This window comes from Spermophilus citellus (genome assembly GCF_964194105.1).
Source record: "Spermophilus citellus genome assembly, chromosome: 11".
NCBI classification, from domain to species: Eukaryota; Metazoa; Chordata; class Mammalia; order Rodentia; family Sciuridae; genus Spermophilus; species Spermophilus citellus.
The window spans coordinates 34,877,546-34,902,519 of NC_138192.1; the positions used below are offsets into that span (position 1 = coordinate 34,877,546).

The 24,974-nt window shown below is 37.6% G+C and overlaps 1 protein-coding gene across 1 annotated transcript in view; it reads right to left on the bottom strand.

Moving 5' to 3' along the window:
* The window catches only part of MAP3K2 (mitogen-activated protein kinase kinase kinase 2), a 78,320-nt gene extending 55,925 nt beyond the window's left edge, over nucleotides 1-22,395 (bottom strand). Inside the window, exon 1 of the mRNA XM_081260872.1 lies at nucleotides 22,258-22,395. The gene's annotated coding sequence lies outside the window, so the exon portion shown is untranslated. The remainder of the gene's footprint in view (nucleotides 1-22,257) is intronic.
* Nucleotides 22,396-24,974: the final 2,579 nt, after the last annotated feature.

The window sequence follows — 24,974 nt, forward strand, 5'->3', positions numbered from 1 at the left end:
GGTCACCCGGCAAAGGGAACGAACAGTCAACATTTGCATGGGATACCACCATGGCAGAGAACTGACGACACGGGCGGAGGAGATAACTTCATTGAAACCAGCGGCAACAGGTATGTAATCCCCTAGCCATCCCTCTCCACACATCAGGGAAACCTTAAGAGCCCCTCCCAGGATTCCCGTAAGGGCCCCTCCCAGCTCTCCCGTGAGCTCGATAGCCAGACCGAGGGAATCAGGAGTGGTGCAGGACTCGCGGCGCGGAACACCCAGCTACCGCTTCCACCAGTGCTAACAACTGAGGTCTCTTGCACCAGCTACCGGGGGCGTGGCTACCGGAGGGCAAGCAAATTCGCTGGGGGTTCTCAGCCCCAAACTCTACAAACTTAGGGTCTGAAGGAGGCAAACAGGGAGAGTGTGCCCAGGCGTTCATGAAAACAGGGCTCCCAGGAGCAGCAGACCTGGCGTGTAGCCAGTATTGTGGTGAGCGTCACAGGTGAGTGGGGCCTGGCTTGAGGAAACACAAGAGAAGGCCCTAGACACTCAGGATTGGAGACCCGCCCAGTCTGGGAGGAAGAGCTGCTGCACAATGATTGGTTCCCACCTATTGAGAGGAGAAGCTTGGGCCAGTGGGCACAGCTCCATCTACTGGAAGAGAAGTTAATCGAACTCTATGACTGCATTTTTTATTATTATTATTATTATTATTTTTAATTTGGGTTTTTTTCTTTCATTTTCATTTTTTTTGCTGTTGTTGTTCTTTAACTTTTTTAATGTTTTTAATTTTTTTAATTTTTTAATTTTATTATTATTTTTTAAATTTTAATTTTCTTTTTTTATTATCATTATTATTTTTAAAAAAAATTTTTTTCTTTCTTTATTTTCTATTTTTTTTTCTTTTGTCTTTTCAATTTTCTTATCCCCTCTTCCTTGAATTCTACCTGCTTACTCTCATTCTCTTTAGTGACTTCTTCCCTTCCCTTCTAATATATTTCCTCCCAAGCATCAAATAAATTTATAAGAGTAAACAGTAACTCAGCAGTCAAACAGAACAAGAAGTAACATGAGCAGCATAAAAAAGCAAGGAAGAAAAGGAGTACAAACAAAGAAGGACAGCCTAAATATTCAGGAGGACCTAGAGTCATCAGAAAAATGGTCATATAAAGAACTCAAGGAATACCTTAGACAGATGGACTGGAACCTTAAAGAGGATACGAGACAGCAAATCCAAACAGTGAAAGAACACATTGAAAATGAATTACATAAACACATAAAAGAAGAAGTTAAGCATCTTTATCAGGAGATAGAGATTATTTTAAAAAATCAAACAATAATTCCAGAAATGAAGGAAACGATAAACCAAATTAAAAACTCAATTGACAGTGTCACTAACAGAGTGGAGCAAGTAGAAACCAGAACGTCAGATAACGAAGACAAAATATATCATCTTGAAAAGAGTCTAGCCAACTCAGAAAGGCTGGTAAAAAATCATGAGAAAAACATCCAAGAGATATGGGATAACATAAAAAAAACAAACTTACAAGTCATCGGGATAGAGGAAGGTACAGAGATTCAAACCAAGGGAATGAGTAACCTGCTGAATGAAATAATTACACAAAACTTTCCACAAATAAAAAAGGAAACGGATATACAAATTGTAGATGCATACAGGACACCGAGCACACAAAATCACAGTAGACCAACGCCAAGACACATTGTTATGAAGATATCCAATATACAGAACAAAGAGAAAATATTAAAAGATACAAGAGAAAGGAGGCAGATTACATTCAGGGGTAAACCAATAAGGTTAACAACGGATTTTTCATCACAGACGCTGAAAGCGAGAAGATCCTGGAACAACGTATTTCAAACACTGAAAGACAATGGATGCCAACCAAGAATTCTCTATCCAGCAGAATTAAGCTTCAGGTATGACAACGAAATAAAAATCTTTCATGATAAACAAAAGCTAAAAGAATTTGCAGCCAGAAAACCAGCATTGCAAAGCGTCTTGAGCAAAACACTACACGAGGAAGAAATGAAAAACAACAACCAAAACCATCAGTGGGAAGTGCCTCGGTAATGACAGAGGGCGGGGGGTGGGGGAAGCTAATCATGGAGAAACAAACTAAATTAAAAAAAAAGATAAATAATCAAACATGGCTGGCAGTACAAACCATATATCAATAGAAACTCTAAATGTTAATGGCTTAAACTCTCCAATAAAGCGACACAGGCTGGTAACATGGATTAAAAAAACAAATCCAACAATATGTTGCCTCCAGGAGACACATCTGATTGGAAAAGACATAGACAGGCTGAGGTGAAAGGTTGGAAAAAAATATACCACACACATGGTCCTCGTAAGCAAGCAGGGGTGGCCATCTTCATATCAAATAAAATTGACTTCAAGACTAAGTTAATCAAAAGGGATAAGGAAGGACATTATATACTGTTAAAAGGAACCATTCACCAACAAGACATAACAATTATCAATATTTATGCACCAAATAATGGTGCTGTGACGTTCATAAAACAAATTCTCCTCAAGTTCAAGAATCAAATAGAACACAACACAATAATTATGGGTGACTTCAACACACCTCTCTCACCATTGGACAGATCCTCCAAACAAAAGTTGAATAAAGAAACTATAGAACTCAATATCACAATCAATAAACTAGACTTAACTGACATATATAGAATATATCAACCATCATCAAGTGGATATACTTTTTTCTCAGCAGCACATGGATCCTTCTCAAAAGGTCTGCCTCATCCCACTCCTCCTCACTGTCATCTCCAGGGATGAAAGCTTGGTCAGGCCACTCTCCCTGTAGTGTGCTCTCCTATGGCCAGACAACACCTCTGACATGTGATTTGAGGGAAACAAAGCTAGACTCAAGACATGTCCAAGTTACACAGAAGGCAGATTGGACATTGAAGCTTCTCCAAAGCCTGTGTTTATCCACACTTACATCATACTTCTGAATGCCTCTTGATACATGTATGTCTGGAGTAGAGAAATAAAAATGTAAGAAAGAAAGAGTTTTGTACTTCACATATGCTAGCTGTTTTCTATTCTTGTATAAAAAAATAATCAGTGATCTTATCAGAAAAACGAAATAAAACATTTATAGTAAATAAAAATATAGACCATATATTATGCCATAGGGCAACACTCAGTAAATATAAAGGGGTGGAGATAATACCATGCATTTTTTCTGATCATAATGGAATGAAACTGGAAATCAATGATAAAAGAAGGAAGGAAAAATCCTACATCACATGGAAAATGAACAATATGTTACTGAATGATCAATGGGTTCCAGAAGACATAAGGGAGGAAATAAAAAAATTCTTAGAGATAAATGAAAATACAGACACAATATATCGGAATCTATGGGACACAATGAAAGCAGTTTTAAGAGGGAAATTCATCGCCTGGAGGTCATTCCTCAAAAAAAGGAAAAACCAACAAATAAATGAGCTCACACTTCATCTCAAAGCCCTAGAAAAGGAAGAGCAAAACAACAGCAAATGTAGCAGAAGGCAAGAAATAATTAAAATCAGAGCAAAAATCAACGAAATTGAAACAAAAGAAACTATTGAAAAAATTAACAAAACTAAAAGTTGGTTCTTCGAAAAAATAAATAAGATCGACAGACCTTTAGCCATGCTAACGAAGAGAAGAAGAGAGAGAACTCAAATTACTAACATATGGGATGAAAAAGGCAATATCACAACAGATGCTACAGAAATACAGAAGACAATTAGAAATTATTTTGAAAACCTATATTCCAATAAAATAGAAGATAGTGAAGACATCGATAAACTTCTTAAGTCATATGATTTGCCCAGACTGAGTCAGGAGGATACACACAATTTAAACAGACCAATATCAATGGATGAAATAGAAGAAGCAATCAAAAGACTACCAACCAAGAAAAGTCCAGGACCGGATGGGTATACAGCGGAGTTTTACAAAACCTTTAAAGAAGAATTAATACCAATACTTTTCACGTTATTTCAGGAAATAGAAAAAGAGGGAGCTCTGCCAAATTCATTCTATGAGGCCAACATCACCCTGATTCCGAAACCAGACAAAGACACCTCAAAGAAAGAAAACTACAGACCAATATCTCTGATGAACCTAGATGCAAAAATCCTCAATAAAATTCTGGCGAATCAGATACAAAAGCACATCAAAAAAATTGTGCACCATGATCAAGTAGGATTCATCCCTGGGATGCAAGGATGGTTCAATATACGGAAATCAATAAACGTTATTCACCACATCAATAGACTTAAAGATAAGAACCATATGATCATCTCGATAGACTCAGAAAAAGCATTCGACAAAGTACAGCATCCCTTTATGTTCAAAACATTAGAAAAACTAGGGATAAAAGGAACTTTCCTCGACATTGTAAAAGCTATCTATGCTAAGCCTCGGGCTAGCATCATTCTGAATGGAGAAAAATTGAAGGCATTCCCTCTAAAATCTGGAACAAGACAGGGATGCCCTCTCTCACCACTTCTATTCAATATAGTTCTCGAAACACTGGCCAGAGCAATTAGACAGACGAAAGAAATTAAAGGCATAAAAATAGGAAAAGAAGAACTTAAATTATCACTATTTGCAGATGACATGATTCTATACCTAGAAGACCCAAAAGGGTCTACAAAAAAACTACTAGAACTAATAAATGAATTCAGCAAAGTGGCAGGATATAAAATCAACACGCATAAATCAAAGGCATTTCTGTATATCAGCGACAAAACTTCTGAAACGGAAATGAGGAAAAACACTCCATTCACAATATCCTCAAAAAAAATAAAATACTTGGGAATCAACCTAACAAAAGAGGTAAAAGATTTATACAATGAAAACTACAGAACCCTAAAAAGAGAAGTAGAAGAAGATCTTAGAAGATGGAAAAATATACCCTGTTCATGGATAGGCAGAACTAACATCATCAAAATGGCGATATTACCAAAAGTTCTCTATAAGTTCAATGCAATGCCAATCAAAATCCCAACAGCATTTCTTGTAGAAATAGAGAAAGCAATCATGAAATTCATATGGAAAAATAAAAGACCCAGAATAGCAAAAGCAATTCTAAGCAGGAAGTGTGAATCAGGCGGTATAGCGATACCAGATTTCAAACTATATTACAGAGCAATAGTGACAAAAACAGCATGGTACTGGTACCAAAACAGGTGGGTGGACCAATGGTATAGAATAGAGGACACAGAGACTAATCCACAAAGTTACAACTATCTTATATTTGATAAAGGGGCTAAAAGCATGCAATGGAGGAAGGATAGCATCTTCAACAAATGGTGCTGGGAAAACTGGAAATCCATATGCAACAAAATGAAACTGAATCCCTTTCTCTCGCCATGCACAAAAGTTAACTCAAAATGGATCAAGGAGCTTGATATCAAATCAGAGACTCTGCGCCTGATAGAAGAAAAAGTTGGCTCCGATCTACATATTGTGGGGTCGGGCTCCAAATTCCTTAATAGGACACCCATAGCACAAGAGTTAAGAACAAGAATCAACAAATGGGACTTACTTAAACTAAAAAGCTTTTTCTCAGCAAGAGAAACAATAAGAGAGGTAAATAGGGAGCCTACATCCTGGGAACAAATCTTTACTCCTCACACTTCAGATAGAGCCCTAATATCCAGAGTATACAAAGAACTCAAAAAATTAGACAACAAGATAACAAATAACCCAATCAACAAATGGGCCAAGGACCTGAACAGACACTTCTCAGAGGAGGATATACAATCCATCAACAAGTACATGAAAAAATGCTCACCATCTCTAGCAGTCAGAGAAATGCAAATCAAAACCACCCTAAGATACCATCTCACTCCAGTAAGATTGGCAGCCACTATGAAGTCAAACAACAACAAGTGCTGGCGAGGATGTGGAGAAAAGGGTACACTTGTACATTGCTGGTGGGACTGCAAATTGGTGCGGCCAATTTGGAAAGCAGTATGGAGATTCCTAGGAAAGCTGGGAATGGAACCACCATTTGACCCAGCTATTGCCCTTCTCGGACTATTTCCTGAAGACCTTAAAAGAGCGTACTACAGGGATACTGCCACATCGATGTTCATAGCAGCACAATTCACAATAGCTAGATTGTGGAACCAACCCAGATGCCCTTCAATAGATGAATGGATAAAAAAAATGTGGCATTTATACACCATGGAGTATTAGGCAGCACTAAAAAATGACAAAATCATGGAATTTGCAGGCAAATGGATGGCACTAGAGCAGATTATGCTTAGTGAAGCTAGCCAATCCCTAAAAAACAAATGCCAAATGTCTTCTTTGATATAATGAGAGCAACTATGAACAGAGCAGGGAGGAAGAGCAGGAAGAAAAGATTAACATTAAACAGAGATATGAGATGGGAGGGAAAGGGAGAGAAAAGGGAAATTGAATGCACATATGGTGCAGTGCTACATCGTGTACAACCAGAGAAATGGAAAGTTTTGCAATTGTGTACAATGAATCAAAATGCATTCTGCTGTCATATATTCCTAATTAAAATAAATTAATAAAAAAAGAAATGGAGAGCATGAGAAATGTTATATAGATATATTTCTTCCTATTCTAAAATCCTCTTTAAATAATAACTATATTATGAAGTTGAACATATAAAAATGAAAAGCATCACAACTATATAGTAAAGGTCAGAAAAGGGAGGGGAATAATTGTAGTATACTGTTTAAGTTTCTTTTTATTCTACATGATATAAATTCTAAAAATATAAAATGGCAAATGACAAAATATTTTAAAGAAATGCATACCTATAAACAATAGATGAAATGGACAAATTTCTTAAAAGAAACAAATTACCAAAGGTCACCAAATAAAAATATAACCTGAGAAGTCCTATATCTACTAAAGAAACAATCTTGGTGACCTTGAAGTGTAGAAAATAATTCTTTTCTTTCCCCTGAGAGCTCTAATCTTTCTAAAAATGCACTGAACTTCACTAAAATTAAAAACTTACTCTTCAAAAGGCACCAGTAAGAAACTGAAAACAGAGCCACAGACTAATAGAATGTATGTACAAAACATATCTGGCATAGCATTTGTGTCTCAATAATACATAAATACTCTTATAATCCAAAGAAAAAAAGACAATCCAATAAATAAATGTGCAAAAGATTCAGACATAAACATCACCAAAGAAGTTATATGGATAGCAAATAAACACATGAAAGATGCTCAATATTGTTAGTGAAAATGGAAATGGAATTATAAATCGAAAACACAAGATTCCCAAAGCCTGGCCATCCAAAGTACTGACAAGTAAAATGTTCATACTTCTAATGAGAATGTTAAGTGGTACAACCACTTTGGAAAACAGTTTGGCAGTTTCTTACAAAACTACATATATTTATTTTATTTTTAACCCTGTAATCATGCTTCTGAGTATTTACCCAAATGAGCTGAATACTTACATACATCTACTTAAAAGCCCTGAACACAATTCTTTAAAATTGCAAAAAAAAAAAAAAAAATGGAAACAAACCTTCTGTAGGCAAGAGGATAAACAAATTGTGGCACATAATACAATAGAACAGTATTCAGGAAATAAAAAGAAATGAACTATCAAGGCACAAAAGACACAGAAACTTAAATGCGTATTGCTAAGTGAAAAAAGTCAATCTGCAAAGGATATACATACTGTGTGATTCCAAATGTATAACATTCCAGTTATGTAAGGGCTGGAGATTTACCTTAGCACACATGAGACTCTGGGTTCAATTCTCAGCACCAAAATAATAATAAAGATAATAATTATGTTAGGTAAAAGAAGGCAGACTTCCCCCCACAAAGAGTATTTGTATGACTCCATTTACATAAAATTCTAGAAAATGCATACTAATTTACAGTGACAGAATGCAGATTATTGGTTACTTAGGAACAATGAATTAAAGTAAGATGGTAAAGGAATACAAAAGGGCCTGAGTAAACTCTTGAAGGTGACAGATGTTTATTATCTTGTGATGTGTGATGTTTTCACAGGCATATACATGTATCAAAGTTTGCCAAATTATATAATTTAATGTCAGGTCTATTAAATGTCACTTATCTCAATCAAGTTACAAAAAAAAATCCATTCTTTAATGCTACTAGGTCCACAACTCTAAAATTGATTTAGGCTAATTTATGAGTCATACTGCAAGTCTCATTATCTTACAGACACTTCCCCTTTTATGTGTATATGTGTGTTACACTGGGTACTGAACCTAGGTCCTTGTGCATTGTAGGCAAGCACTTAACACTGAGCTAGCTACATCCTTGACACTCACCCCTTCCTTTTTTGGGGGGTACTGGGCTCAGAAACTATATCTACTTCATATGATTGTTACAAGGTTAAAAGAATTATTATTTGTAAAGCATTTAGAATAACCAAGCATAATGAAAACACATATAAACACACACACAAAGCTAAAAATTTAGTTCAGCATTTGGACCAAATCTTGTTCAGAATCCACTTTTACATATTTTGTACTGCTTCTCATTTATTTGCTTATTTAATATACAGGCACATGTTAAATGGTGTACTATATGATAAACTATGTACCAATGCACTCCCCTCACTCCTTCAAAAATTAAATTCTAAAATCCTTTAAAATTCTAAAATCCTTCCAAAGTTTAAAAAATACACAAAACTTTATACCTTAGCCCTGGTATTAAAAAAAAAAAAAAAACAATAACCAGGAGCTAAAGGTATAGCTCAATGGTAGAGCACTTGCCTGGCATGTGTGGAGCACTAGGTTTGATCCTAAGCACCACATAAACACAAATAAATAAAATAAAGGTATTGTGTCCATCTACAACTAAAAAAAAAAAAACATAACCAGGACTACCTTCAAATTAGATTTATATTGAGCATATTCACATTTTGGTGGTAGGAGTTGCAAACTTTCTATTGTTCATTATATCATCAAAACTCCCAAATAATATCAAACACAGTATTGTTCACTCAGACCTCTGGAGTCAGTACATGCTACCTAAACCTCACACTCCAACAAAAACCCAAACCTAGTCAATTCTCATCAAAGCAACTCCTACAATCTTCTTCAATTCATGCTTTGTAAAAAGGTTCTTTTCCTAGCTGTCTTCACTAATGTAAATTGCTTTTGTTAGGAAATATTATTTACACATGCATATCTTCTACAGCACCTAATAACACTTAGCACATAGTAGCCACTAACAAGCACCTTAAATAAACAAACCTCAAGTTTAACTCCTTACAATAATAAAAATATCTGCTTTCTCCCAAAGGACTGAAATCAAGACTGAACTGTGTTGGGATTTGGGCAGTGGGGCCTTTATTCTCATTCTTATAGATGGAAAATGGAGGGATAAAAAGGTTAGTTAACTGTTTTAGCTCAATTCTGAATTAGAGCTAAGGATCAGGACTATCTATCAAGTGACTTTCCCAAGTCAAATGGCTGGAAAATGGCAGTGCTGAGATTCTACTCTTTGAAAACTCATTTGAGACACAAGTTAGGAGTAAAGATGACTAAAGAGGGGAGATGGGTTTTCAGGGGATGGTCTTAGTGTCCACTCATCTCTCCCTCCTCTTCAATAATCATTACTCCTAACATGCATCTCAAAACCACTTATTCAAGAAATTGTTTCCAATTAAGTTCACTGCCACTCTCAGCACTCTGTACCTCATTTGTGGGCATGGTCTCCCACCTATCCAATTTGGAATTTATTTATTTATTCTTTGGCCAAACTGAGGCTTTTTCTATTTACTTCTTGTTTTCATTAGGCTAGACTGACAGCTAGGTATGCTTCATTCCTATAAGACCAACAGTAGTATTGCCATCACTACTTAATTAAATATAGCTTTATTATATGAATATTATGCTATTACTTACAATTTTTATATTTACTATGAATGTTTAGAATATTTATATTCATATTATTACATTAAATACTCCCATAATACTCACTGCATCACATTTTCACATATGTAGGGAAAACCATATACTTCAGTTTGCTAAGGACAGTCCCAGTTTATTTATTTATTTTTATTTATTTTCAGTTGTAGTTGGACACAATATATTTTATTTATTTATTTGTTTGTTTTTTATTTATTTATTCATTATTTATTTATTATTTATTTATTCATTCATTCATTCTTTTTTTTTCCATTCATTCTTATGTGGTGCTGAGGATCCAACCTGGAGCCTCGCACGTGCTAGGCAAGCTCTTCTGCTGAGCCACAACCCCAGCCCCCCAGTTTATTTTTTTTAACTAAGGATATTTAAAAACAAAAAACACTTTATTGAGGTATGACTACAATGCAAAAGGCTGTCTATATTTCATGTATACAACCTAAAAAGATAGGAGAAAAATATACACCCATGAAACCATCAGCACAATATACGCCCAGGATAATTATTAAATCAGCTTTCTTACACACTAGAAAGTACCCATGTATGGCTAATAAGTTATAAGGCCACCTTAATACATACATGTCCCCCACCAGAATGAAGCTCTACAATTACAGAAACAATGACTGATTTAACTGTTTATCCTCAGGGTTAACACAGAAAAGGTAATAATGTAATTTTGGTAATAATGCAAGTGAACAACTAAAACTATAAATTGCTGAAAGCCTTATTTTACTGACACCCTTTGACATATTATAGGATTTAATTTGATCAGAATTCCCTACTTGGAAGGCAGGAGGATCACAAATGGGAGGCCAGCCTGGACAACTTAATGAAACCCTGTCTCAAAAATAAAATGAAAAGGGCTGAGGATATACCTCAGTGGTAGAGTGCCCCTGGGTTTAACCCCCAGTACCACTTAAAAAAAATAGTAAGAAAAAAGAAACACTAATATGAATATCCAAAAGCCATTATATATGTTCTAATATCACAATAAAACAGCATAATTAGTAAGACATCCAGATAGCCTCCTATCTGGACAGGTAATATTTTTAAAACATTGAAAGGAGATTAACTATCAATCTAGACTGTCACCGACAATTAACATATTTGAGAACTGAGCTAAAAACTTCAGACAAGCAAAAACAGTTTACCACTAAGCATAAAGAAACTTCTTCTAAAAGATGTGCTTCAAAAAAAAGTGATTCCAGAAGAACACAATCTAGCAAGAAACTGATAAATGTAATAAATTTAAATATTAATTGTAGAGAAGAAGGAAAATGTTTAATTTGGGCAACTGATAGGAATGGTATAGAATTATAATACTTAACTATGGCATATAAGCTAAAAGGGGATGACTGAATTATTCACCCACAGTGGGAACTTTTTCCAGACACTCCCTTCTCCTGGAAACCTACCCCTTCTAACACTTACCACCTCAACCACTCTCTTGATATAGAGTGTCAAATCAGCAGGGTGGGCCCACACCATTCCCATAACTGATGGTCCAGAGGTGGGCAACCAACCCAAGCCAAGTTAAACATAAGAATCTCTAGAAATTATATAGATGACAAAAAGCAGAAAAGGATAGGAGTCAGAATAGGGGCTCCACTTGCCTTGTGGATGCATACTTTTTGTCTGTGCTGTCTGAAATACTTACCTTTTTCTACTTGTCCAATCCATCTTTTAAGGACCCAGCTCAAGGCCTCCCTGTCCTCTTCGACAAATCATCTTTCCATTTATAAATTAGAGCAGAAAAGAATTAAGATCTGTGAACTGTCAGTGTGCTAGGCATTTCACATACAGTATCACTTAAGCCCTAATTATACTGGACTGACAGCATTTGCTCTCTCTCCATTCAAGGTCATTTTTCTTAAAGGTTATAACTTCACATAATAGCTTCCTAACTAGTCCATGTTTACATGTGTTCTCTGCAGCCAGACTGCAATATCCTCAAACAAAGGAACTACATATTATATTCTTATCTCCACTCATCTTCTCTCTTCTTGCCATCTCCTTCCAAAATGTATCCTTCCTATTTATCAATCTTTTCTCCTTACTACTGCAATTACTACTGATAATAAAAGCTACTGTCTACAATGGCTTGCTTTGTGCTGACACTCTGCTAAATGCTTTACACACATTTCATTTAACCTAACAATCCTATAAGGTAGATATTATTTCCCCATATTACAGAAGGGGAAACAGGCTTGGAGAGCTTAAGCAAACTTGCTCTTCACAATAGAGCCTAGACCTAGAAAATACCATTGTGGATCCCTACGATTTTAACATCCTCCATTGTTTTGTTTTGTTTCTCCCTTAACTCCTGTGGCAGTGTTACTATGTCAACCTGGTTAAGTTCAAACTACATTTTCCAGAATCTTCTTCCAAATAAGCAAATTACTCTCTGAAGATCGCTGTTGGACAGAAATACCAGAGTTGCCAACAGATTCTACCATATTTCTGTTCTCCCCTACTCTGCATATAGCTCTCCTTCCTGATTGCCAAATGTGTCAAACAGCAACTCCAAGTCCATCACCATCAAAGCCTGACTTAGGACCAAAAGAGACAGCTGTGCAAAAGTAACAGCTCTTCACAGACTTTCCATCAGCTCCACCATGTGCCCCATTCCAGCAGCTGGGAATACAAGGTTTCAGATTCACCTTTTCAGATTCACCTGCAAATTCCAACTTGCCACTATACCATGGCTTCAAGAAATCACATGAGAGATTTTTCTCTGATTTCTGAGTTTCTCCCACAACTATATAAGGTCTTAACTCCTTTCATAAAGTCCTATTTTCAAAATAACATAGTGTCTTTGCTTCCTTGACTGAACTCTTAGATGACGTAAATATGCAAGTTTCCCCCCAATCAACTTACTGAACAAGAAATCTCTGCAACTTGCCTTCTGAGATCCTCCTGCATATCCAAATCTAGGCCCACTCAGTCCTTCCTTGCTTTGTTTTACCAGTTCTGCACTGCCCATCTTTGTTTCTTTGGAATGCAAGATTCTATACCTTCCTAATTAATCCTCCCATTAACAAAAAAGCAAGCAAGACTTTTAATGGAGAGCCAGTGCCTGTGATCCCAGTGACTCCAGAGGGCTGAGGCAGAAGGATCGTGAGTTCAAAGCCAGCTCAAAGCGAGGCACTAAGCAACTCAGTGAAACCCTATCTAAATAAAACACAAAACAGGGCTGGGGCTGGGGCTGAGTAGTTGATGCCCCTGAGTTCAATCCCCAGTACCAAACAAAGATTTAATGGAGAGAATGCTAGCTAAAGTGGATATCAGATTAGCAAATATCAATACCAACTTACTCAGAACAAGGTTAGCTAAGAACACTGAAGGGTAATCCTATGCTTTGGTTAGAGACATGAGAATAGAAAAAGGAAAAGCAATGACACAGAAAAATTCTGAGAAGAAAAATATCGGTTGATGTATAGTTTATCCTAAAATTTTGTCCCCTGGAAGCAGGGAAGAGCTGCTTTTTAAAATGTAATTAAGAAAAAAATAAAAAAATAAAAAAATAAAAAAATTAAAAAATAAAAAAAATAAATAAATAAAATGTAATTAAGTTTAGGCTTATCCAAGTGTCTCCCTAAATTATTTTTAAGTTTCTACTGGACATAAAAGACTGTATAAAATGAACAACTTTTCCAATACTTTTTTTTCCTTTTCCAAAAAGATCCCCTATTATTAACTAAAGTGTTTAAACACATTTCCAAAAATGTGTTTCAGTAGTCTTGGTTCTCCACTCTTAATATCAGAATAATTCAGTTCTTCTCTGGTGTTTTCCAGGGCTCCATGCTTACTAGCTTGGCTTTTAGTACTCAACTTTCCCACAAGTGATTCTATGTCTTTGGCATACATAATCTTACCCTGTTACTTAATAAAGAAAAGATTAGTTATGTATTCTAAGATGGTGCAATGTTCATTAATTAGCATCACAAAATTTTATCCCATGGTCATGGGTTACTGGATATTGCCTTAGGGTTGGAAGTTTTACTCTGGGAAGTGCCTGAGGAATTTCTGGCCTAGAGTTCTCCTAAAGGGAGTACCCTCCTCCCTCCACAAACACAAAGCAAAAATAAACTTTTGTGTTCTGGACTACTGAGATGTGGGAGTTAGTGTTCACAGCCTACTCAAAATGAGTCTAAATTTTAATGAAAATTTTTAATGTTTATCCTACTCAAGAAATTGTATCATCACTTCTCTAGCAATATACATTAAGCTCTTCCAAATTATTTTCTCCTAGAGTGAACACAATTTCCATACCATTTATTTAAAATAGATCAGTTGAGCCCAGCACAGTGGTACATGCTTGTAATTCCAGTGAACTGGGAGGCTGAGATAAGAGGATGGAAAGTTTGAGGCCAGCCTCAGCAACTTAGCAAGGCCCCAATCAACTGAATGAGACCCTGTCTCAAAATACAAATTTCAAAAAGGGCTGGGGATGTGGCTCAGTGGTAAAGTATCTCTGGGTTCAATTCCTAGTACCAAAAAATAAAATAAATTAGCTTATTCTCATCCTACTGAAAATTTTATGTAATAGAAAGACATCATTAAGGTTTACTCAAGTACTGATCAGAACTCTATGGCTTAGTAATTACAAAAGATGAGCGGTACGAACATCTAAATCTGAGAGGGTTGTTTTAGCTATGTTGACCCATCGCAGAAGATTCCAGTGCACATATTCCCACAGAGAATGTTGCATATAATGAGAACATGTGAGCAATGTGGAAGCCACAAGAGGGTTAGGAACCCTTGCTCTAACTGAAAGAGCCATACAAAATCCCAACCAGACTATTTGAGTCTGAGCAAGATCCTTCACATCTCTGAGCCAGTTTCTGCACGTGTAAAATAGGATAATAGGATCAACCATGCTTACTGTAAAATTAAAAATTCTGGAGTGAGGGCTGGCAGTGATAGAGTCCTTGCCTAGCAAGGCCCTGCACTCAATCCCCAGCAGCGCGCACGTGCGCGCGCGCACACACACACACACACACACTAGAATGAAGTTTCTGGCATATAGGAGACACTCAAATATTACTTCTCCTTCCTCCCAAAATACAGTCTGAAATTTATAAAAAATAGGGTGATGGCCTTCAAGGCCAGAAGACATGCCTTCTGAAACAGGAACAAAAAGCCAAAAAGGAGACCAGGCTGAGATGCAAAACAAGGATGTGATAAAAAGGAGAGGTTAAGGATTGCCAAGATTAACAGAGATTCAAATGCATAACTAAAATACTCATATGAGATTTAAAATATTATTTCATTTGTCTCAGAAGGTTATAAAGAACAAAACAATGGAGTAGCATGGAGGTCAAACCCAAGAAAATCTACTAAAATGAAAAGTAAAATAACAAAGAGATGAAAATGTTGAGAGAAGATGACAGATAAGAGAATGGAGATCTAATCTAAAAACCTCACATTCTAAAGGAACTAGAACACAAAGAAAAACCACAGACATTTAAAAAAGAATATTCTTCAAAGAGCTGAAACAAAACTGAGATGATTATGTAGCTTTGAATCTTTGGTTTAAATATTTATTTAATAATAGATACATATACTCAGAGATACCAGAAGGCAAAGCAACAGTATTTTCTCATCCAACTTCCTTAACAAATTTGACAAATTTGACAAATACTAATTTGACAATTAGTAAACATTCACAACTAGTTAAGCTTACATTTTTGCTCCCATAAACTTACCAAGAATTATGTTCATGACTTGTAATAATTAATTAAATATATAAACTAATGAAACAGTGAATGTAAAAAGTTGTTTCTATGAAAATGAAAATTATGTCAAATATCTAGAAAGACCCAAAGTCTAAAAAAAAAATTATTATTAAATGAGTTATAGGTGAATCAACTGTAAAAGACTAGATAGAAAGATCACATAACTCTAGATGGATCATATACTCAGACTGCTTTACATTTCTGTTTTCTAAACAAAATAAAATATTTAAGATAAAAATGGAGGCTGAGATTGTGGCTCAGCGGTAGAGTGCTTGTCTAGCACCGGCAGGACCCGGGTTCGATCCTCAGCACCACATAAAAATAAAGGCATTGTGTTGAGTCCATCTACACCTAAGAAATAAATATAAAAAAAAAGATAAAAATGTGTCATTTTATTCCCCTGAAATATAAAATATTTAAGATAAAAATGTGTCATTTTATTCCCCTGAAATTAGAACTTTTTAAATTAAACTGAACACTACCAACCCTAATAATCATATTAAGTAAGAGAGCATCTATGTACATCAAAATAAAGAAATGAACTGCGTGGATTGTGGAATATTTTTACAAAAACTGAATTGATTTTTTATTTGATTTTTTTGAACACTTACATGCTAGATATTGTGTTAAGCATTATCCCATTTAAATTTCATAACAAGGCTGGGGATGTGGCTCAAGTGGTAGCACGCTCGCCTAGCATGCCTGAGGCTCTGGGTTCGATTCTCAGCACCACATAAAAATAAAATAAATATATTGTGTCCACCTAAAACTAAAATATATATATATTTTTTTAAGTAAATAAATAAATAAATTTCATAACAAACCTATAAGTACTATTATTATTATTTTACAAATACATAAAATGAAGTTTAAAGAAATTAAATAGAAGCATTAAGACTCACATTCAGACCTGACTCCCAAGTTCATATTCTTAGCTATTTACTACCTTTATTTTCTTTTCTGTAATTTTAAATGTTTCAGTAAATATTATAAGCACAGTTGGTTAACATATAGGACTTGTTAAATTAGTTCAACTATTGCCTATTTTTCAAGGCCTCTGGAAGCACCCTACCCACCATGGGACAAAGTACATACTCTCTAAATGATAATATGTATTACACTTTGGTAAATCAGATCCAATTTTCTCATTGTCCTGATAAAGCTCATTGGCAGCATGATAAATGCACTGACTCTGGCCAGTCATGATGGCAAAAACCTGTTACGCCAGCAACTCCAGGGGCTGAGGCAGGAGGATGGCATGTTCAAGGCCAGTCTGGGATTACTTCATGAGGCTCTACCTCAAAATAAAAATAAAAAGGGCTAGAGATGAGCTGGAGCTATAGCTCAGTGGTAGAACACTTGCCTAGTATGTGTGAGGCAATGGGTTCTATCCTCAGCACCACATAAAAATAAACAAAATAAAGGCATTCTGCCCATCTACAACTACAAAAAAAAAATTTTTAAAGGGGGCGGGGGCTGGAGATATCACTCAGTAGTAGAGTACCCCAGGCTTACTCCCTGAAAAATAAATAAATAAAAGCACAGATTCTGGAGCCAGACTGCCTAAATCAAGCCCCAGCTCCATCACAGACAAGATGTAGAAACATGGACAAGTTATTTATTGTCCCTGAGTTTTGTTTCCTCATCTGCAATAGATATAATAATAGTAAGTAACTCACTGGGTTGGTATAGGGATTAAGTGAATTACATTCTTTAAAGGAGTACTTTTGGGAATAAAGGGAAAATTTTTTGTTTCCATATATATAGTTTATCCTGATTTACCAAAAAAAAAAAAAATAGTGAAAAAATTTCATGTAAACTGCCTCATGAATTAAATCATATTTTTAATGATAATGGGTTACTTAAGGAAATTCTATCATGAAACCCTCTTTAAAACAACCATTTACTTCCAGGCACAGAGGCACACACTTGTAATCCCAGTTACTAGGAGGCTGAGGCAGGGAGGCCAAGGCAAGAAGATCACAAAAACAAGGAAAAAAAAATCTACTAAATGTTATTCAGTTGGAAAATCAATTTTATGTTATATGTATTTGATTTACTTCTATCCAACTTAATAAAAATGAGGTTTATCTCTAAATATAATTAACATATCTCATCATTAGAAATTAATTCATTCTACTAATTAAAACAAATACATATATAAAAAGAAATTAATTCATTTTTTACTCATAAATGTTCACTAACATAATCATCATGAAATGAAATACAAAGTAAAGTTTAAAAACATGTAACTCTTCCTTTGTGTTTTTTTTTTTTTTTTTTTGGTGTTGGGGGATTGAACCCAGGGCCTCAAATATGCCTGCCCTCCACTGAGCTACATAACCCCCAACCCAAAACTTATAATTCTTCAACTACACATAGTAATACAATTAAAACTAGAATTCAGAGGCAAGGGATGTAACTCAATGGTACAGCACTTGCCTCATGGATGTGAGGCCCTGGGTTTGATCCCCAGCATCACAAAAGATAAAAAAAGATTAGAATCCAGATCTCAGTCCAGTTAGAAAAGCCTACCAATACACCAAAAATACACAATCTCCTCAAAATGTTTTTTAGTAGATCTAATCTTACCTTCTATTTCTGGCCATTCTTGTGCAACAAATGTTGACTGAGAAAAATTTAAACATACTTTTTAAGAATATACATTTTTAACGATGAATCTAAGGTATCTCCTGTTACAAGTTTTAAAAGAAATCTGGTTTCCCATTTTTCTGAAACCAGGTTTCTTTTAAAACTTGTAATAGGAGATACCTTAGATTCATCGTTAAAAATCTTAAAAATCCATAAAATGGGATTCTAATTAATGTAGCTGCACAAGATATTTTACAGTTTCTGTGATTTTTGTTTCCATCTATAACAAAAGATTATTAACCTGAAATTCAAAAGCTCACCCAACAAGGATCATCAACAGATCCTACAACTGTTAGGTGAAAGATTATTGAAGAACAGGCTAGCACTACTGTGCTAATTTATTATGTCAGAGTTTACATGCTAATTGCAGTGAGAAATAGACCTTACCTTAATTATCCCCACAACAAATTAAACAAACAGCATCACAAATAATGGGAATAAATAGTATCTTTTTTGTTTAATATTTTTAGGTAGATAGACACAATACCTTTATTTATTTATTTTTATGGGTGCTAAGGATTCAACTCTGTGCCTCATCTGTGTGAGGCAAGTGCTTTACTACTGAGCCACAACCTCAGACCAGTATATGTCTTCTGATGGAAGGCAATAGGAAGTACACATCATCACTTAGGAATTCTTGTCCCAAATTTTTAATTTGAAACTAATCAACCCTTTAAGCATGCTTTACAGGAATAGATAGTATGGGGGAATTGAGGAACAAGCTAAATGACACCATGAAAGGAAAACTTCTAACAAATTCAGAATGTGAATCGTTTTTTCCACGTTTTATCGGGGCGTTATAACTACACAAGATAGTAGGATTTGTTGTTATATATTCATATGTGCACATGATAAAACAATAAAATTTCGACAATATTATTCCCCAGTATTTCCTTTTCCTCCCTTTTTCCCCTCCCCTGGTCCCTTTCCTCTACTCTTTCCCTTCCTTTTCATGAGAGCCCTCACACACATATATTTTTTTCTTTTTTCTCTCTAGCTTCTATGTATGAGAGAAAACACAGGATCCTTGACTTTCTGAGTTTGGCTTATTTCACTTAAAATAATGCTCTTAAGTTTCATCCATCTTCTTGCAAATGACATAATTTCACAAGATGTGAGTCATTTTATAAGACAACTGTTTTTTGATGTTTTAAAAAATATCAATGTCATTTTAAAAGAAGGGAGGACATGATGGTGCATGCCTATGATTCCAGTGACTTGTGAGGCTGAGACAGGCAGATCACAAGTTCGAAGCAAGCCTCAGTAACTTAGCAAGACTCAAAAAACAAAAAAGGGCTAGAGATGTAGCTCCATGGTAAAGCACCTTTGGGCTCAATCCCCAGTACCACCAAAAGAAAAAAGTAGCTGGGTGAGGCTGTTCTATATTAGAAGAGATTTTAACAACCAAATGCAACAAGTAAACTTTGATGGGATCCTGGTTTCCTGGTTTGGTAAGTGACACTGTAGAAAGCCAGAAAAGATTTTTTAGTATAAAAGTTTTAAATATGGAAGGCTATCGGATTACACTAAAGAATCATCACACCTAAAAGAAATTAACAATAACAGTATTTTAGCTATTTAAGAAAATGTCCTTATCTTTAGGAGACACATACTGACAGACGTGGGGATAAAGTGTCATAATACCAATCGTTTAGTTTTTAATGGTCCAGTCAAAAATAATATACATGTATTTACAGATAAAACAGATATGGCAAGATATCAACAAATGTTGAATCTAGAGGATCATCATAAGAGTGTTCACTATTACCAATTTTCTATGCGCTTGATATTGTTTCATAATAAAAAATTGGGGGGGTGCCTAGAGAGCTTCAACTCTACAAGGCAAAAAGATCAATCTTAACTAAAACTGTAGGAACTACAGATTATCAAACATAACTTCTTTTTAATACACCTATTAAATATAGGTTTACCCCTGTAATAGAAACAAACTAGGAAAAAAGCGCCACCTAAAAAGCTTTAACAATGAAGCTGGGGTTGTGGCTCAGCAGTAGAGCGCTTGCCTAGCACATGTGAGGCGCTGGGCTCAATCCTCGGCACCACAAAAAATAAATAAAATATATTGTGTCCAACTACAGCTTAAGAAAATATTTAAAAAACAAAAACATTAAAGATTCAATGCTTAAAGGATTCAGTTTAAACACTGTGTGGTGGCACATGCCTTGTAATCCCAGCAGCTGGAGAGGCTGAGACAGGAAGATATCAAGTTGAAAGCCAGCCTCAGCAAAAGTGAGGCGCTAAAAGCAACTCAGTGAGACCCTGTCTCTAAATAAAATACAAAATAGGGCTGGGGATGTGGCTCAGCAGTTGAGTGCCCCCGAGTTCAATCCCTAGTACCCCCCCAAAAACGATTCAGCCTATAATGTAAAAACAATTATTTAAAATAAGTCCTTAACAGCTAGTTCTCTCAAAACACAAGAGCACAATTAAATAACCATTCTGTGATGATACCATAATTCAATCCAATTCAACAAAATTCGACATGTTCATATTTTAACCTAACAACATCACAATATACTTATTGCCATTCACCTGTTAACTCTGTAAAGTTACCTTTTCTTTACAAGCATTACAAAGATACTCAACTACAAATTTTCTTCAACCTGATAATATACTAATGAAATTACAGAATATTATAACACAGCATAAATAGATTTCCTAAACATCTGCAACTGAATGAAACTCCAATTATTCAAGAGAATTTATCAACATAGCCAGAACTCTGGCTCTACTTTTTCATTAACCACAGTTTAAAAAATGGCACAAGAAAATGCTAAAATGAAAATTTTCAGTTAGCTTATAAAACATTGATTAGTAGTACTGCACTAATGAAAAAAATCACACCATCAAAAGATAACTTCCTGCAATATTCTACACATTAAATTTTGACATTAAACTCAGAAACATTGCATAAGACAATTCAAAATTACTACGTGTGTTGACATTGCCACATATCCAGCAACAAATTTTGCAATAAGGAAATCTCAAGCAAATAACCCAAATACAAGTTCCCTATATGCATCAAGAACTGCAAAAGTAAAATTGTAACTTCTCAAGAAAAGTGCGGTTTCATCAAATATATTTCTTTTTTCTAAGAGGAGAATATATGTTTTTTTCCTGTCCAGTTCTACCACATAAAAGGTGAAGGTGCCTGGAGCCACCTTTTACAAGTAATATATATATATTTTAATCATGAAAACGATTTGGCAAGGCTGAAGCAAAACACATCGGACAGCCTACGTCAGGGAAAAGTAAACTATCTAGGTGTTTAGAATTTACGCTCAGGATGAAAATATCCAGCCAGTCTCATCCTCACATACTTACTTTTCCAAGTCAAAGAAATACAGTCCTACAAAAGTCTATCTACATATCTGAATCACGGCTTCCTCGATTACTAGCTGGGTGACCTTGGGCAAATAAATGCCTTAAACTTCTCCGAGCCTCAGTTTTTAATCTGTATGATGGGAAGGCATCGTTCCCACTTCACAGGGTTAGGAAGATGAAATGAGATAACACACAACCACCGGGCATGAGCTCTAGCCAAATGCTCCATAGAGAGAGAAGAGAGAAACAATAATCGATAGACTATCACACTGTGACAATGCAAAGACAAGCAGTTTTTTGCTTACAGCGTGTAACATTTCTGCTTAGCCCCTGGGATCAGCGGCAACCTTGCGACAAGAATCCCGGCAGAGTACGTGTCTGACAGCTACACGGACCAGCAGCCTACTTGAAGCTAATCGGGATTTCAGGATGCGATGCTGGGGGCCCGAGGTCCACCCTCCCGGAGCAGGCCCGTCACCCGAAGAAATCCCGGCCCCGGAGCAGCGCACAGGCACCCTCTCCGCCCCATGCCGGGCCCGCAGCCCCCAAAAGACAGACCCACACACACACTCACCGGCGCTCCGCAGGGACCTAGGGAGCCGCAGGCCCGAGGAGGGGCGGCCGCCGCCGAGCCCGCCCCTCCGCCCCCGCGCGGCCTGTCACCGCGGCCCCCGGTTGCGGGAGCCCGCGGGGCCCCCGGGGACCGGAGGGGCGCGCAAGGAGTCGGGCGCGGGCCGGTGGCAGGCCCGTTCCTCTTTCACATGGAGCCCCGGCCGGGGCCTCTCACGCCCCTGGGTGCTTCTCGCCGCAGCAGTCCCGAGGCCCGCGGGGAGGACGGCAGAAAAGGAGGAAGCCGAGGGCCGACGCTGCTGGAGACCAAAGAAGAGGCAGAAGCGGCGACTCCGCGGCCGGGTCCCCGGAACGTCAGAGTCGTGGTCCTCGTAGTCGCCGCAACTGGCCGTGCGACCCCGAACACCGCGCCCAGCGGCCACACCACCCTTGCCAGGCTCCGCCGCTACGGGCAGCCCGGCCGCCACTACACACAGACCCGTGACGTCGGGCGTAACGCGGCGCACGTCACGGCCGCTCGCTCGTGCGCGCGCAGCCTCGGCCCGCCGAAAAGAGAACCCGCCGCGGGCGCGCGCCCGACCGAAGGTATCCTGTCGGCGCCTGCGCAGTGGCCAGTTGTGACTGAGCACACGTCTGGGTCCCCCACCCGCCGAGCGCCGCGGGGTTCCAGGTTCTGGCTTCCATCCGCTGGCGCCGGCCTACTAGCGCCACACACCAGCACCCTGGTCCTCTCGCACGTGCGCCTGTGCTGTATCTGCGACGTCAAAGCGGAGCCCGGGAAGCGTCTCCTACGTGGTTCTCGGGCGGATCCGGATGGTAGCAGAACAGAGGGGCAGTGAAAGACGGTGGATCCGCGGCAGCTCATTTGCAAGGCGAAGAGCCGTCTGCCTCTTAAATTTGTGAATCAGGTTTCAGAATTCTTCCCTGAAGGACTTGCCACCTAGCCTGAAACCCACCCCCGGGAGACCGCCTCAGTTTTATGTTTTCAGTTTAGTTCTTGTCACTGTGATAGCTTGGCCCCGCAGGGGTTACTTCACTGGTTTACCAGGTGTGCAAACTTCAGCCCAGAGAGAGAAGCCGACACGGCCACCCCGCCCCCAGACACACGCGCACACGCACACGCACACACACACACACACACACACACCTGGGGCAGAGACTAAAACATGAATCTCTCACCGTATCTTTCCCTGGTGCCCCGTCGTCCACGGGATAAAATGCAAAATAATCAGGATATCCGTGGTGTTAATAACCTGCATTTGAGATTTTCTATCCTACTCATTCAGAAAGCATCCTTCCCACCCCATCTGTTCTCCTTTGCTTAAACACCTTTTGCAATGTCCTGTACCATTCTTCCCTATTCTTTGTCTACTTGGTTTCTGGACCAAGATCTCACCCCTTACCTGCTTGTTCCAAACCTCACTTCTCCTCCAGCACTTGAAATGAGAGAGTTGGGAGCTGCACACATCAAGCCCAGAGGTAAGGAGTTGCTCCACCTCTGATCCTGGTCTAGGATGAGACGGAGACTGAAGGAGAGGGTACTGTAATATCTGAGTCCCCTTCCAGGAATTTTTATTAGAGACCCATTAGCAGAGGTGTCAACAGCACAGGAACAAAGATGTGCAACTCAGAAATACAGAGCTAAAAGGAAAAGCAGTTTGCTCCCACTTGTTTAAAAAGTGGAAGTCTTTTCTTTTATATTTATTTGTAGTTGCAGTTGGACATGATACCTGTATTTCACTTATTTATTTTTATGTGGTGCTGAGGATGGAACCCAGGGTCTTGCACGTGCAAGGCAAGCGCTCTACCGCTGAGCCACAACCCCAGTCTTTTAAACTGGAAGTCTTTTAAACTTATGTACACATAAAATCGCAAAAAGTTTTGTAAGATTCCTTTTGATTCTAGCATTCTAAGACATGTATGGCACAGAAGGGAGGGAGGGTCTTAGACTCTTTAAGGGTAGTTTTGGCTGGGCTACACCCCCAGCCAGGATAGCATTTGAATCTTAAACTTCTCCCTTGTTTGCCAGAGCTCCTGGCATGACCACATAGCAAGCATTCAATAAATATGTACTTGTTTACCAAGTAATCTTGAGATACATTTTTCCTCATACCTCTGCTCACTCTTCCACTCCCTCCCCTCACCCACAACATGTAGGGACTTCATTCACTTCTGGATTCCTTAGAAACACCTCATGTGGATATTTTATAGTAGCTAATCTTTCCCCACTCTCTTTTTAATTTTTATTTATTTATTTGGTACTACGGATTGAACCCAGGGGCACTTAACCACTGAGCCATATCCCTAGCCCTTTTTTAAAAAAAAAATATTATTTAGAGACAGGCTCTTGCTGAATTATTTAGGGGCCTCGCTAAGTTGCTGAGGCTGGCTTTAAACTGGCAATCCTCAGCCTCCTCAGCTGCTGGGATTAGAGGCATGCACCACCATGCCCGGATCTCCACTCTCTTTTTACACTGGTACCTTTTACTATTGCGTAGACAGTAAATCTCTGACATACTTGGTTATTTTGGTATATATGATTACAAATTAATGATCTTGAAATTTTTTTCTCAATGTAAACTTCATTCAGTGAATGTTTTGTTTTGTTTTTGTTTGTTTTTGCCTTCCTGCTATGCCTTGGCTTGCCATGATAAATAACAAGAGTCCCTCTCTCCCACGGACTAAGAATCTGGTAAGGAGAGCACACAGAATGACTTGCAC